At 47.1% G+C, this 16,241-nt stretch overlaps 2 long non-coding RNA genes across 13 annotated transcripts; both read left to right on the forward strand.

The window, feature by feature from the left end:
* Positions 1–2,118: 2,118 nt before the first annotated feature.
* Positions 2,119–6,654, forward strand: LOC120765568 (uncharacterized). 4 transcript variants are annotated; one of them, XR_009208630.1, is made up of 6 exons: positions 2,447–2,583; positions 2,876–3,246; positions 3,372–3,522; positions 4,129–4,324; positions 4,872–5,002; positions 6,058–6,654. It is a non-coding gene; the product is annotated as an uncharacterized LOC120765568 (long non-coding RNA). The 4 variants fall into 4 exon arrangements; XR_009208629.1 differs by lacking the exons at positions 2,447–2,583; positions 3,372–3,522 and adding an exon at positions 2,119–2,225; XR_005704469.1 differs by lacking the exon at positions 3,372–3,522 and having other exon boundaries at positions 4,872–5,124.
* A 162-nt stretch (positions 6,655–6,816) lies between these two features.
* LOC120765567 (uncharacterized) lies at positions 6,817–16,235 on the forward strand. 9 transcript variants are annotated; one of them, XR_009208625.1, is made up of 7 exons: positions 6,817–7,325; positions 8,129–8,269; positions 9,168–9,368; positions 9,702–10,626; positions 14,517–14,657; positions 15,526–15,767; positions 16,101–16,235. It is a non-coding gene; the product is annotated as an uncharacterized LOC120765567 (long non-coding RNA). The 9 variants fall into 9 exon arrangements; XR_009208627.1 differs by having other exon boundaries at positions 8,139–8,269; XR_009208626.1 differs by lacking the exon at positions 6,817–7,325 and having other exon boundaries at positions 8,084–8,269; positions 9,702–10,037; positions 10,369–10,626.
* The last annotated feature ends 6 nt before the right edge of the window (positions 16,236–16,241 follow it).

Raw genomic sequence — 16,241 nt, forward strand, 5'->3', positions numbered from 1 at the left:
TTAACTTTTTATTTAAAATTTTATCTTATTTTAAAGTTTTTATTTTATTTCTTATTTTATTTTACTTTATTTTATTTTCTTTTATTTTTTCATGTTTTCTTTGTTCACTTTTTTTTCCCCCTTACCCTTTCTTACCCCGAGTATGTGGCCAATTGGCTGTTGGCAACAAAGAAGTTGGAAAATGACAGCTGTGGCCACCCACCGAAGGCCTGGATATAATCGAGAGAGAGCAAAACCTCTGTACTTTCTGCTCCATTGAGGAACCCGAAGGGAGAAAGCTGTAAGCGCCACGGTGCCGTTTTTTTCCTTTTTATCCCCTAACAGGTCTCATTCTACCCACGAACAGGGCTAGCAGCAGTCACTTGATGTCGGGGTGAATTTCAGAGGCAGCAATAAAAGAAAGTAGATTTTTTATTCTGTAACTCTGCAAACCTCATTGTTTAGTAACAAAGAAATCCAAAAAAAGCAAATTAAAAAAAACCAAACCAAAACAAAACCCCCCACAAACAACCCCCCTCAAAAAAAAACCACAGAAAGAGAAAATCTGCCACTATTACTTTAATGAGAATGAAATCTTTACCCTTTAGAAAAGCAGGCTTATTTAATTCTAATTAATTGAGGTTCTGATGTGTTAGGTTAATGAATTCGTATAGTTTAAAATATCATATAATATTTAAAAACCCCCACAATTTAAAAAAAATCAATACAAAAATAGAAAACTATAAATAATAAAAACAGCAAAGTAAAATACAAAAGATAATATCAGCAATATAAATACATCCAATCTCTATTATGACATGCTATGTGTATTATAATATCTATAATATACCTAGAGATGGATCTAAAACAGAAACAGTAATGATAAATATAAGCGTAATAAGTACTAAAAATTTGATATATAGCCTACCATGAAGGCTTTTTTGGTCTGAATTTGGTGAGTGCCAGGGTTCTGGGAGTTGCGCTTGGGGATCTTTTGGGGCATTTCTTTTAGAGGATTTTTGGGCGGGGATTTTTGGGCCCGTTCTTTTTTGCCTCCGTTCTCTGCCTGTGCCCGAGTCCGGGCTGTGAGCCTGGGGCAGTGCTGCCACCTTGTGGACAGAGAGCGGTACTGCAGCTCCCGCCGTGACCGACACAGCCGCGAGTGGGACCCCCGGGCTGTGATTTCAAGGTAGTGCTGCCACCCTGTGGACTCAGAGCGGTACTGCAGCTCCCCCCCGTGCCCGACCCCGTCGTGCGTGGGAGCCCCGGGCTGTGAGCTCAAGGCAGTGCTGCCACCCTGTGGACACAGCGCGGTACTGCAGCTTCCTCCGTGCCCGTCCCCACCGTGCGTGGGTGCCCAGGGCTGTGAGCTCAGGGTAGTGCTGCCACCGTGTGGACACAGAGCGGTACTGCAGCTCCCTCCGTGCCCGACCCCGTCGTGCGTGGAAGTCCCAGGCTGTGAGCTCGGGGACAGTGATGCTGCCCGACCTTCCAAAGAAGGCGGCAAAAAGGGCGGGAAAAGGACAAGGAGCCCGGGTACGTCTAGTCGGCTGCCCGGGGGTGATCCCGACCACAATGCTGCCTGGGGGCGATTTTCCAGGGTGTTTTGAGGTGCGCGGGCACAGGCTGCGGACTCAGCGGTGTCGAGGGCGAGTTTTGGCAGTTGATTTAGTCAGGTGCCTAATGAACGAGCCGAGGGGGGGGTGGGGGGCGGGACACCCCCCCGGTGTGCCACTCCCAAGATGGCGGCTGACTGCAAAGGACCTGACCTTCCAAAGATGGCTGCAAAAAGGGCGGGAAAAATCAAGGACCCCCCCCCCAAGGTACGACTCGCTGACTGCCTGCGCGGTATCCTGACCACGGCGCCACCTGGACGCAATTTTCTGCAGCGTTTTGAGGTGTGCGGACGTGGGCTGGGGGCTCAGACGCGCCGCGGGTGGCTTTCGAGAGCAGATTTTAGTCAGGCGCCTATGATATGATCCTATGGGGGCCTTAGCAGTGCCAGAAAAAAAGACGGCGGCCGAACCAGAAATTACTTCAGCCTTAATAAAGATGGCGACGGGTAGGGGCGGAAGTCACGTGGTGCCACTCCCAAGACGGCGGTTCGGCGCGACGTGCCTGACCTTCCAAAGATGGCGGCAAAAAGGGCGGAGAAAATCAAGGACGCCGAGGTTCGTCTAGCCGGCTGCCTGCGCGCTATCCTGACCACGACGCGGCCCGAGCGCGAATTCCCGCGGCGTTTCGAGGTGTGGGGGGGACAGGCTTGGGGGCTCAGCGGCGCCTCGGGCGGGCGGGGGGCGGGCGGGAGCCGGGCCTGCGCCGACAGGCAGCGGCGGGGACGCCCGGATCGGCCGAGGTCCCGCCGCGGCCGGCGTCCCGGGAGTTGTCCCTGTGCCGTGCCGGGCGCTCGGCCCGTCCCGTCCCTGTGCCGTCCTCTCCCCTCTCCTCCCCTCTGCTCCCCGCCGCTCCCCGCCCTCCCCACTCACCCCCGCGCTCCCACCCTGAGCGAGCTGTGAGCGGGGGGGGTGCTGTTCGCGTCCCCGGGAGCTGTTGCTGCCGCCCATAGAGGACTCGCAGCAGCCTCGTGTCGTCTGTGTGTGGAAGGTTTGATCGGCTTTGTAGCGGATGTGCTGTTACAGGCTGGGAGCGCTCGGTTTCCTGGGTGGGGAAGTCTTTGAAGTAGCCAAGCTGAGCAGTTGCTGAGAGTTCCAAGCCAGGCGTCTCCTAGGATTCTTGAAACAATGTTTAAATAGTTATCATGGAGTTGAGGCAGCGGCTGGAGTCGGTTTGTTAGAGTGGTAGAAACGATTTATTGCCTACAAGTGTGTTGGGATAAGCAACCCTCCCTAATGTCAGAATGAATTTGTGTGCCTTCTTTTCACTTTTTTCTTTCTAGATTGCAGAGCGCTGGGGAGACTGTTTGGGATAAAGAGCTGAAAGCTCCACGCTCCCGAGGGAACGCTTTGGGCCCCTGCCGCTTCTGAAGCGCACCGATAATCCCGGCTCCCCCAGAAACCTTCCGAAGCTGGAAGAGACAGGCAAGACAACTGCAGGAGGGGTGCGGGAAGCACTTTCTCCCGGGTCTGGACAGCACTGAGATGGGAATGACTTCAGAATATTCCTCGTGCCTCTCCTGTTGCCAGCCTGGGACTAAGTCAGTCCCTGCGTGTGGTGGGAGGAAGCCTGTGCTGGAGAGCGAGAGAAAGGTCCCTGCTGGTTGCTGTGTCCTCGGTGGGCAGAGAACTGTGACCTTGGCCAGATGGGTTGGTGAGTATTGAATGGATCCTGCCCCCTTTGGAACGGCTTGTTTGAACAAGTCTTCAGCAGGGAAGAATTTTAGCCTTTAGGCTTTTGTTGGGTTTCTTTTTCATCCCTCCCCTTCTCTTCCCCAGAGTGAAAAGCTCAGTCAAGAGTGCACGAGTACAAAGCAGGGAGCTCGGAGTGCTCGGTTGCACCCTGCTGCAGGGCCTGGCCAGCACCTTGCGTGAGCTTATGAAACCCCTGTGCCTATCAGCAGTGATGGAAGAGGACGGGACAGGACGGGTGACTCGTCTCGGTCTTATCGCTCCTGCGACAAGGCAGTGGTGGGAGGAACTAGGAAATTGCACGGCTTTTGTAGTCCGGTCAAGTCGTTTTCCCATGTCCACCAGGGCTCATGGCTTCCCAAAGCAGAAGCTGCGTCTTTGGTGGGGTGGGGGCAGGGGTGGGCAGCGGAGAGCATGGAAAAACTCTGTGGGGTTTTCTGACCTCACAGGCCACAACACACACGCTCCCTCTAAGAGACTTCCCTTTCAAGGACTAAAATGGAACCAAAGGTATTAAAAAAAACAAACAAACAAAAAAACCCCAACCAATTCCAAGAGGGAAAATAGTCTGCGAAAAAGAGGTCCCCGTGGGCCTGGATGCTGATTCCTCTTGCTGGTCAGTGATAGCACCTGACAGGTCAGATTTCAAACTGTTTTATTTAACAGGAAACTGCTTTGTTCCTTCTTGTGAGTAGGATCATTGGCTTTGCATGGGCAAAACTCTAGGAAGAGAGTTAGGGGACCTCTTTAAAACATAGTCCTGGAGGTAAACAGCTCGGCTTGGGATTACTGTGTGGAAAGAGAAGAATATCTGTTCTGATTTTTCCCCTCATCTTTCTTCCAGACCTGTTTTTGTATTCCTGACTTCCGTTTCCATCGGGGACGCGTGGCTTGGAGCGCAGGAGCCGTATGTGTTACTCACCCGTGTCAGATTGGTCTGCAGCGGTGCAGGTTATGAATTACAGGATGACTCGGAAACTCGGAAACAGGGAGAAGAAACGATTCTTTCCTGCCTTGGCACATTTGGATGTTCATCCGAAGTGAGTTTCCCTCTAAAATAAAATTTGTTTCCAAGCAAACCTGGGAATTGTCTCAAAACCTTCTTGCCTGGGAGGCACTGGGTTTGTTTTCCCCATCCCTGCGTAGTGCAGGATCCTCCCGGAGCTGTGTTAGGCAGTGGCAGGAGAAGAGAGCTGCATTTATTTTTGTATTACTATTTATTTTATTTTTTACTTTTTTAATTTTGTAATTTTATTTTCTTGAGTTTTATTTTTTCATGGAATTTTTTGTTTTGAACTTTTAAAAAGGTTTTATATTTAATTCCTTCTCTATTTATAATTTTATTTTATTTATTATTTTTACTTTTGTTGTTATTGTATTTACTTTTAAATGACTTAATTTTTAAAATATTAATTTTTATTTTCATGTTATTTTTATTTTGTTTTTTTAATATATTTTTATATAGAATTTTTTTTTCTTTTTTACTATTTAATTACTTTTGTTTTGTTTTAAATTTTTTTTTTTCCAATGTTTTCTTGTTTTCTTCTTTTTTTTTCCTTACCCTTTCTTACGCCGAGTTTGTGGCAGATTGTCTGCTGGCAACAAAGAAGTTGGAAAATGACAGCCGTGGCCACCCACCGAAGGCCTGGATATAATGGGGAGTGAGAGCAAAGCCTCTGTACTTTCTGCTCCATTGAGGAACCCGAAGGGAGAAAGCTGTAAGCGCCACGGTGCCGTTTTTTTCCTTTTTATCCCCTAACAGGTCTCATTCTACCCACGAACAGGGTTCGCAGCAGTCACTTGATGTCGGGGTGTATTTCAGAGGCAGCAATAAAAGAAAGTAGGTTTTTTATTCTGTAACTCTCCAAACCTCATTGTTTAGTGAGAAAGAAATCCAAAACAAAGCAAACAACCAAAATTAAAAAAAAAAAAAACAACAAACCAAAAAAATGAAAAAACCCCCACACAAACAGCCCTCCACGCCACCCTGAAATAAAACACAGAAAGAGAAAATCTGCCAGTATTATTTTAATGAGAATGAAATCTTTACCCTTTAGAAAAGCAGGCTCATTTAATTCTAATTGATTGTGGTTCTGATATGTCAGGTTCATGAATTTCTATAGTTTAAAATATCATTTACTATATAAACAAACAGAAAATTTTAAAAATCAATACAAAAATAGGAAAGTATAATTAATAAAATTAGCAATGTAAAATACGAAAAATAATATCAGCAATATAAATAAATACAATCTCTACTATGACACGCTATGTGTATTATAATATCTATAATATACATAGGCACAGATATAAAACAGAAATGGTAATGATAAATATAAACATAAACATAATAAATACTAAAATTTAAAAGATAGCCTAGCATGAAGGCTTTTTTGGTTTGAACGTGGCGAGTGGCAGGGTTGTGGCAGTTGCGCTTGGGGGTCTTTTGGGGCATTTCTTTGAGAGGATTTTTGGGCGGGGATTTTTGGGCCCGTTCTTTTTTGCCTCCGTTCTCTGCCCGTGCCCGAGGCCGGGCTGAGCTTCGGGGCAGTGCTGCCACCGTGTGGACAGAGAGCGGTACTGCAGCTCCCCCCGTGCCCGTCCCCGCCGCGCGTGGGAGCGCCGGGCTGTGAGCTCGGGGCAGTGCTGTGGACACAGAGCGGTCCTGGGAAGTTCTGAGGGGATTTTGGACTTCCGGGGGGGACATCTGAAGGAAGTTTAGGACTTCTGGGGGACTTGTTGTAGGTCCAAACCTCTCCCTTTTCCCTTTCAGGTCTGGTTCTGTCTGCTGTTGTCATCGTGGCCAAAAAAGAAGGGAGCCGAGGGCGCCAGGACTCACCTCCCCCCCCCAACCCCAAATAAAACCCCTCCAAAAACTACCAACAAACGAACTTGACTTTTGTCCCGTCCCGTGTCGCCCTCCCCACATTCGGATTTCTGGGGTCTCCCAGCGCCCTTATTGGGGCTCCCCCCTCAGGGCTCCCTGCGCTGCCACCTTCCCACGAGGTCGGCGAGGATAGGATGCCCCCCGGACGTGCGGGAGCAGCGGGGCTCAGTTGGGAAATCATGACAGGAAGCACCTGCAGCTGCACGGGTCCGGTCCCCCACCCGCCATCTCTATGACTTCCGCGTGGCGAAGGGGAGTCCCGGTACTCCGAAAATTGGAATAACTGTATGATTCCGATCGGGCGGGGGGCGTTTCCGGTCCTCTACTCCTTGTCTCTATGATTTCCGGTGCTCCTCTTTGCTATCTCGATGATTCCGAGAGGGCGGGGGCGCTTTCGGTCCGCCACCCCATATCTCTATGGTTTTTCTGCGTGGCGGAGCGGCCTTCAGGGGCCCCTCTTTGCTATCTCGATGATTCCGAGAGGGCGGGGGCGCTTTCGGTCCGCCACCCCATATCTCTATGGTTTTTCTGCGTGGCGGAGCGGCCTTCAGGGGCCCCTCTTTGCTATCTCGATGATTCCGAGAGGGCGGGGGCGCTTTCGGTCCGCCACCCCGTATCTCTATGGTTTTTCTGCGTGGCGGAGCGGCCTTCAGGGGCCCCTCTTTGCTATCTCGATGATTCTCAGAGGGCGGGGGCGCTTTCGGTCCGCCAGGCCATATCTCTATGGTTTTTCTGCGTGGCGGAGCGGCCTTCAGGGGCCCCTCTTTGCTATCTCGGTGGTTCCGCGAGGGCGGGGGCGATTTCTGGTCCGCCACCCCTTATCTCTATGGGTTTCCACGTGGCTGAGGGGCGTTTCCGGTGCTCCTCGCCCCCTAAAACCGCCGCATTCCTACCTGGCTCCCTTCAATTCCCCTTGGGGCCCCCCCCCCAAATTTCCTCTGCCATGTTTTCCCCCGTCTCCGATTTTTGGCGAACCCCGAATTCCCCCCGGGGCCCCGCGGTCCCTTCCCTGATTTCGGCGCCTCCCGAGGCCCGTGGCTCGGGGGGGCGGTCGCGACTGGGGCTCGGAGGCTGACCCCCCCCCGGGTTTGGGGGCGCTGCCCCGCGGTGCCGGGGTGGCCCCTGCAGCCGCCGGAGGAGGAAGAGACCCAGAGGTGAATTTGCGGGGGACATCTCGGGGCTCGGGGCCGGATTTGGGGGTTAAGAGGAAAAATGTGAGGCTTTGGGGGTGGAAATGTGGGGCTTTAGGAGGGAATTGGGAGAGTCCCGGGGAGCACTTGGGGGTTCCCGAGGGGATTTTGGGGAATCGAGGGGGAGTTGGGGGGGGAATTTCGGAGCTTGAAGAGGGGAATTTGGGGCTTGAGTGGAAATTTTTGGGCATAGGAGGGGGGGTTGGGGGGATTGCCAAGGTGGGATTTGGGGGACTAAGAATGGAAATTTGGGGTTTCAGGCGGGGGGAGGTTTCCAGGGGAGGTTCGGGGGATTTGCCGAACATTTGATGGTTCTGGGGTGGTGTTTTGGGGTGTTTTCCTCCGAGCTGCATTTTTTTTTATATTATTATTTATTTTACTTTTTGACTTTAGCAATTTTTTAAATTCTCTTTTATTTTATTGAGTTTTATTTATTCATGTAATTTTTTTCTTTGTATTTTTAAAATGTTTTCTCTTTTATTTCTTCAAGCTTTATAATTTGATTTTATTTATTTATGATTTTTACTTTTGTTGTTACTATTTTTTTCTTTTTAATTCCTTTTAATTTTTAAAATATTATTTAATTTTTATTTTCGTTTTTAATTTATTTTTATTTTGTTTTTTTAATTTTTATTTCATATATATATATATTCTTTTTAATTACTTATATTTTATTTTAAAATGTTTTATTTTATTTCTTTTTTATTATTATTATTCATGTTTTCTTTTTTTCTCTTTTTTTTTTCCTTACCCTTTCTTACCCCGAGTATGTGGCAGATTGTCTGCTGGCAACAAAGAAGTTGGAAAATGACAGCCGTGGCCACCCACCGAAGGCCTGGATATAATGGGGAGTGAGACCAAAGCCTCTGTACTTTCTGCTCCATTGAGGAACCCGAAGGGAGAAAGCTGTAAGCGCCACGGTGCTGTTTTTTTCCTTTTTATCCCCTAACAGGTCTCATTCTACCCATGAACAGGGTTCGCAGCAGTCACTTGATGTCGGGGTGTATTTCAGAGGCAGCAATAAAAGAAAGTAGAATTTTTATTCTGTAACTCTCCAAACCTCATTGTTTAGTGAGAAAGAAATCCAAAACAAAGCAAACAACCAAAATTTAAAAAAAAAACCCCAAACCTAAAAAACCCCCACACAAACAACCCTCCACCCCACCCCGAAATAAAGCACAGAAAGAGAAAATCTGCCACTCTTATTTTAATGAGAATGAAATCTTTACCCCTTAGAAAAGCAGGCTCATTTAATTCTAATTGACTGTGGTTCTGATGTTTTAGGTGAATGAATGCGTATAGTTTAAAATATCGTCTACCATATAAACAAACAGAAAATTTTAAAAATCAATACAAAAATAGGAAAGTATAATTAATAAAAAGAGCAATGTAAAATATGAAAAATAATATCAGCAATATAAATAAATACAATCTCTACTATGACACGCTATGTGTATTATAATATCTATAATATACATAGGTACGGATATAAAACAGAAATGGTAATGATAAATATAAACATAATAAATACTAGAATTTAAAAGGTAGCCTAGCATGAAGGCTTTTTTGGTTTGAACGTGGCGAGTGGCAGGGTTGTGGTAGTTGCGCTTTGGGGGTCTTTTGGGGCATTTCTTTTAGAGGATTTTTGGACAGGCTCTTTTTTTTTTTAATCAGCTTTTGCTGCCCTTCACTGATCGTCAAGGTCATGAAAAAATTGTTCTACTGTTCTAAGCTAAATACAGAACAGAGCTCTTTGCATTGATAGAAAGGAGAACAGCAGGGAAAAAGTGCTCCTTGTGTCCTCAGAGAGCAGTGGGAAGAGCCCGAGAGAAATGCCGGCTGGCTGAGGGATCCTAGTGTCCCCTCTGGAATAAATCCTCGGAGCTGCTGGTTTGCAGTCCGGTTTGGACACATTTTGCTGCCGCTTTGGTTCTGAAGAAGCGGAAATCCGTGGATTTCTGGATGATTTCCGTAGCTTCCCCTATTTTGGAGGAGCTGCAGGGTGAGGTCAGTATTCTGAGGGAGCATCCCGGGGGCTTCTCCCAGCCGAGTTTCTCCTGGAGCTGGGTGCTGGGTGTAATGCCGGATGTCTAAGCTGGCTTTGGGGCGTTGTGCAGTCCCAGCTCTAAGCCTGAGCCCGGGCCTGGCTGTGTCCCAGCACTAAAGCCGGCAGCTGGGTGTGCTTTTCCAGCCCTTCCATCACGCAGGCGATCCCAGATTCCCGGAGCTCCCCGGCGCACGGCCTGGGCTCGCTCCCGGGGAGCTGAGCTTCCGTCTGCCCGAAGCCAGGGCGTCCTGCCCGGGTTTGAAACTTTATTGCTGTTGTTTTTCCTCTTCCAGGGAGCTGGCAAAAAAGGAGAGAGCCGCTAGGAAGCAAAGAAGCCGCCCGAAGGCCTTATCCCAGCCCAGGGTTCCCACTTTTCTCTCTGACTCCTGAATAATTGCTTGAGCGTAACCAGGGAGCGTCCGTTTGATTTCCTGCCTTTTCCAATAAATCCTTGCCTTCAGCTGGAGCGCGTTCCTGGTGTCCTCCTCCTCCTCCTCCTCCTGCTGCATGGATTTGTAAATAAAGTTCCTGACTTCTGTCCCACTGAATTTTGTTATTCCAGCAATTGTGGCTCGCTCGTTCCATTGAAACTTCCCCGCTCTGCCGAGAGTTTGAGATGTCAAATCCAGGTAAGACTGGAGTTTCTTTGGATTGCTACTCCCACAAAACACAGATAATTCTTGGAGAAGTGTAACGTGCCATGTTTAGTTCTCACTTCCCTTTAAAATCAGAGCAGAGGAGGCAGATTTTAAATCATCCTTCCATGAACTTCCAGCAACCTCCTGACTGTTCCAAAAGTTTTTCATGTTAGAAATTCCCGAGCTTGTTTTCCAGGCAAGCTGGGATTTGGGTGTTATTCCTTCCTTTTATTTCATGGTTTTCCTCTCTCTGATTTTAGTGAGGGGGTATTTATTGCAAATGCCGATTTTCCATCCCAGTTGGAATTTTTGTACCTCTTAGGGCACATTTGCAAGGAAGTTTGCCAAAAGAGTGTCGGTTAATGGGCATTGTGGATCACCGTACCTGCAGGATGCTGTAAATTCCCAGGAAAACTTGCTGCGTGTTTAATTGCCGTCATGAATCTCTCTGTAAAGTCAAATTTAGTGCATTTTTAATGCCATCAATCCCATTACAACCTCACTCCTGGCCTAATTGCTGTTCCCTGGACACAATGGGGTGGATCTTTCCTGCCTTGGCACATTTGGATGTTCATCCGAAGTGAGTTTCCCTCTAAAATAGAATTTGTTTCCAAGCAAACCTGGGAATTGTCTCAAAACCTTCTTGTCTGGGAGGCACTGGGTTTGTTTTCCCCATCCCTGCGTCGTGCAGGATCCTCCCGGAGCTGTGTTAGGCAGTGGCAGGAGAGGAGAGCTGCCTTTATTTATTTTATTTTTTTTCCAGACTATTTTATTTTCTTGAGTTTTATTTTTTCATGGAATTTTTTGTTTTGAATTTTTAAAAAGGTTTTAAATTTTATTTCTTCAATCTTTATATTTTAATTTATTTATTTTTTAACTTTTGTTTTTATTTTATTTTCTTTACTTTTAAATGACTTTTAATTTTTAAAATATTAATTTTTATTTTCATGTTATTTTTATTTTGTTTTTTATTTGTATTTTATATTTTTAATATATAATTTTATTTATTGATCTTTTATTTTTTACTTTTTTATTACTTTTATTTTATTTTATAATGTGAGTTCATTTTTTTTTTCCCCATGTTTTCTTTTTTTCCCCTTACTCTTTCTTACGCCGAGTATGTGGCAGATTGGCTGTTGGCAACAAAGAAGTTGGAAAATGACAGCCGTGGCCACCCACCGAAGGCCTGGATATAATGGGGAGTGAGACCAAAGCCTCTGTACTTTCTGCTCCATTGAGGAACCCAAAGGGAGAAAGCTGTAAGTGCCACAGTGCCGTTTTTTTCCTTTTTATCCCCTAACAGGTCTCATTCTACCCATGAACAGTGTTAGCAGCAGTCACTTGATGTCGGGGTGTATTTCAGAGGCAGCAATAAAAGAAAGTAGAATTTTTATTCTGTAACTCTCCAAACCTCATTGTTTAGTGAGAAAGAAATCCAAAACAAAGCAAACAAAAACCAAAAAGAAAAAAAAAAAAAAAAGAAAAAAAAAAAAGAAAAAAAAAAAAAACCACAACCTCGGAAAAAACCACAGAAAGAGAAAATCTGCCAATATTATTTTAATGAGAAATAAATTTTTACCCTTTAGAAAAGCAGGCTAATTTAATTCTAATTAATTGTTGTTCTGATATGTCAGGTTCATGAATTTCTATAGTTTAAAATATCATTTACTATATAAACAAACAGAAAATTTTAAAAATCAATACAAAAATAGGAAAGTATAATTAATAAAATAAGCAATGTAAAATACGAAAAATAATATCAGCAATATAAATAAATACAATCTCTATTATGACACGCTATGTGTATTATAATATCTATAATATACATAGGCACAGATATAAAACAGAAATGGTAATGATAAATATAAACATAAACATAATAAATACTAAAATTTAAAAGACAGCCTAGCATGAAGGCTTTTTTGGTTTGAACGTGGCGAGTGGCAGGGTTGTGGCAGTTGCGCTTGGGGGTCTTTTGGGGCATTTCTTTGAGAGGATTTTTGGGCGGGGATTTTTGGGCCCGTTCTTTTTTGCCTCCGTTCTCTGCCCGTGCTCGAGGCCGGGCTGAGCTTCGGGGCAGTGCTGCCACCGTGTGGACAGAGAGCGGTACTGCAGCTCCCCCCGTGCCCGTCCCCGCCGCGCGTGGGAGCGCCGGGCTGTGAGCTCGGGGCAGTGCTGTGGACACAGAGCGGTCCTGGGAAGTTCTGAGGGGATTTTGGACTTCCGGGGGGGACATCTGAAGGAAGTTTAGGACTTCTGGGGGACTTGTTGTAGGTCCAAACCTCTCCCTTTTCCCTTTCAGGTCTGGTTCTGTCTGCTGTTGTCATCGTGGCCAAAAAAGAAGGGAGCCGAGGGCGCCAGGACTCACCTCCCCCCCCCAACCCCAAATAAAACCCCTCCAAAAACTACCAGCAAACGAACTTGACTTTTGTCCCGTCCCGTGTCGCCCTCCCCACATTCGGATTTCTGGGGTCTCCCAGCGCCCTTATTGGGGCTCCCCCCTCAGGGCTCCCTGCGCTGCCACCTTCCCACGAGCTCGGCGAGGATAGGATGCCCCCCGGACGTGCGGGAGCAGCGGGGCTCAGTTGGGAAATCATGACAGGAAGCACCTGCAGCTGCACGGGTCCGGTCCCCCACCCGCCATCTCTATGACTTCCGCGTGGCGAAGGGGAGTCCCGGTACTCCGAAAATTGGAATAACTGTATGATTCCGATCGGGCGGGGGGCGTTTCCGGTCCTCTACTCCTTGTCTCTATGATTTCCGGTGCTCCTCTTTGCTATCTCGATGATTCCGAGAGGGCGGGGGCGCTTTCGGTCCGCCACCCCGTATCTCTATGGTTTTTCTGCGTGGCGGAGCGGCCTTCAGGGGCCCCTCTTTGCTATCTCGATGATTCTCAGAGGGCGGGGGCGCTTTCGGTCCGCCACCCTATATCTCTATGGTTTTTCTGCGTGGCGGAGCGGCCTTCAGGGGCCCCTCTTTGCTATCTCGATGATTCTCAGAGGGCGGGGGCGCTTTCGGTCCGCCACCCCCTATCTCTATGGTTTTTCTGCGTGGCGGAGCGGCCGTCAGGGGCCCCTCTTTGCTATCTCGATGATTCTCAGAGGGCGGGGGCGCTTTCGGTCCGCCAGGCCTTATCTCTATGGTTTTTCTGCGTGGCGGAGCGGCCTTCAGGGGCCCCTCTTTGCTATCTCGATGATTCTCAGAGGGCGGGGGCGCTTTCGGTCCGCCACCCTATATCTCTATGGTTTTTCTGCGTGGCGGAGCGGCCTTCAGGGGCCCCTCTTTGCTATCTCGGTGGTTCCGCGAGGACGGGGGCGATTTCTGGTCCGCCACCCCTTATCTCTATGGGTTTCCACGTGGCTGAGGGGCGTTTCCGGTGCTCCTCGGCCCCCAAAACCCCCCATTCCTACCTGGATCCCTTCAATTCCCCTTGGGACCCCCCCCAAATTTCCTCTGCCATGTTTTCCCCCGTCTCCGATTTTTGGCGAACCCCGAATTCCCCCCGGGGCCCCGCGGTCCCTTCCCTGATTTCGGCGCCTCCCGAGGCCCGTGGCTCGGGGGGGCGGTCGCGACTGGGGCTCGGAGGCTGACCCCCCCCCGGGTTTGGGGGCGCTGCCCCGCGGTGCCGGGGTGGCCCCTGCAGCCGCCGGAGGAGGAAGAGACCCAGAGGTGAATTTGCGGGGGACATCTCGGGGCTCGGGGCCGGATTTGGGGGTTAAGAGGAAAAATGTGAGGCTTTGGGGGTGGAAATGTGGGGCTTTAGGAGGGAATTGGGAGAGTCCCGGGGAGCACTTGGGGGTTCCCGAGGGGATTTTGGGGAATCGAGGGGGAGTTGGGGGGGGAATTTTGGAGCTTGAAGAGGGGAATTTGGGGCTTGAGTGGAAATTTTTGGGCATATGAGGGGGGTTGGGGGGATTGCCAAGGTGGGCTTTGGGGGACTAAGAATGGAAATTTGGGGTTTCAGGCGGGGGGAGGTTTCCAGGGGAGGTTCGGGGGATTTGCCGAACATTTGATGGTTCTGGGGTGGTGTTTTGGGGTGTTTTCCTCCGAGCTGCATTTTTTTTTATATTATTATTTATTTTACTTTTTGACTTTAGCAATTTTTTAAATTCTCTTTTATTTTATTGAGTTTTATTTATTCATGTAATTTTTTTCTTTGTATTTTTAAAATGTTTTCTCTTTTATTTCTTCAAGCTTTATAATTTGATTTTATTTATTTATGATTTTTACTTTTGTTGTTACTATTTTTTTCTTTTTAATTCCTTTTAATTTTTAAAATATTATTTAATTTTTATTTTCGTTTTTAATTTATTTTTATTTTGTTTTTTTAATTTTTATTTCATATATATATATTTTCTTTTTAATTACTTATATTTTATTTTAAAATGTTTTATTTTATTTCTTTTTTATTATTATTATTCATGTTTTCTTTTTTTCTTTTTCTTTTTCCTTACCCTTTTTTACCTCGAGTATGTGGCAGATTGTCTGCTGGCAACAAAGAAGTTGGAAAATGACAGCCGTGGCCACCCACCGAAGGCCTGGATATAATGGGGAGTGAGACCAAAGCCTCTGTACTTTCTGCTCCATTGAGGAACCCGAAGGGAGAAAGCTGTAAGCGCCACGGTGCCGTGTTTTTCCTTTTTATCCCCTAACAGGTCTCATTCTACCCACGAACAGGGTTCGCAGCAGTCACTTGATGTCGGGGTGTATTTCAGAGGCAGCAATAAAAGAAAGTAGATTTTTTATTCTGTAACTCTCCAAACCTCATTGTTTAGTGAGAAAGAAATCCAAAACAAAGCAAACAACCAAAATTTAAAAAAACCCCCCAAACCTAAAAAACCCCCACACAAACAACCCTCCACGCCACCCTGAAATAAAGCACAGAAAGAGAAAATCTGCCACTATTATTTTAATGAGAATGAAATCTTTACCCCTTAGAAAAGCAGGCTCATTTAATTCTAATTGACTGTGGTTCTGATGTTTTAGGTGAATGAATGCGTATAGTTTAAAATATCGTCTACCATATAAACAAACAGAAAATTTTAAAAATCAATACAAAAATAGGAAAGTATAATTAATAAAAAGAGCAATGTAAAATATGAAAAATAATATCAGCAATATAAATAAATACAATCTCTACTATGACACGCTATGTGTATTATAATATCTATAATATACATAGGTACGGATATAAAACAGAAATGGTAATGATAAATATAAACATAATAAATTCTAGAATTTAAAAGGTAGCCTAGCATGAAGGCTTTTTTGGCTTGAACGTGGCGAGTGGCAGGGTTGTGGTAGTTGCGCTTTGGGGGTCTTTTGGGGCATTTCTTTTAGAGGATTTTTGGGCAGGTATTTTTGGGCAGACTTTTTTTTTTTAACCAGCTTTTGCTGCCCTTCACTGATTGTCAAGGTCATGAAAAAATTGTTCTACTGTTCTAAGCTAAATACAGAACAGAGCTCTTTGCATTGATAGAAAGGAGAACAGCAGGGAAAAAGTGCTGCTTGTGTCCTCAGAGAGCAGTGGGAAGAGCCCGAGAGAAATGCCGGCTGGCTGAGGGATCCTTGCGTCCCCTCTGGAATAAATCCTCGGAGCTGCTGCTTTGCAGTCCGGTTTGGACACATTTTGCTGCCGCTTTGGTTCTGAAGAAGCGGAAATCCGTGGATTTCTGGATGATTTCCGTAGCTTCCCCTATTTTGGAGGGGCTGCAGGGTGAGGTCAGTATTCTGAGGGAGCATCCCGGGGGCTTCTCCCAGCCGAGTTTCTCCTGGAGCTGGGTGCTGGGTGTAATGCCGGATGTGTAAGCTGGCTTTGGGGCGTTGTGCAGTCCCAGCTCTAAGCCTGAGCCCGGGCCTGGCTGTGTCCCAGCACTAAAGCCGGCAGCTGGGTGTGCTTTTCCAGCCCTTCCATCACGCAGGCGATCCCAGATTCCCGGAGCTCCCCGGCGCACGGCCTGGGCTCGCTCCCGGGGAGCTGCGCTTCCGTCTGCCCAAAGCCAGGGCGTCCTGCCCGGGTTTGAAACTTTATTGCTGTTGTTTTTCTTCTTCCAGGGAGCTGGCAAAAAAGGAGAGAGCCGCTAGGAAGCAAAGAAGCCGCCCGAAGGCCTTATCCCAGCCCAGGGTTCCCACTTTTCTCTCTGACTCCTGAATAATTGCTTGAGCATAACCAGGGAGCGTCCGTTTGATTTCCTG

Source organism: Hirundo rustica, chromosome Z, assembly GCF_015227805.2.
Source record: "Hirundo rustica isolate bHirRus1 chromosome Z, bHirRus1.pri.v3, whole genome shotgun sequence".
NCBI lineage: Eukaryota > Metazoa > Chordata > Aves > Passeriformes > Hirundinidae > Hirundo > Hirundo rustica.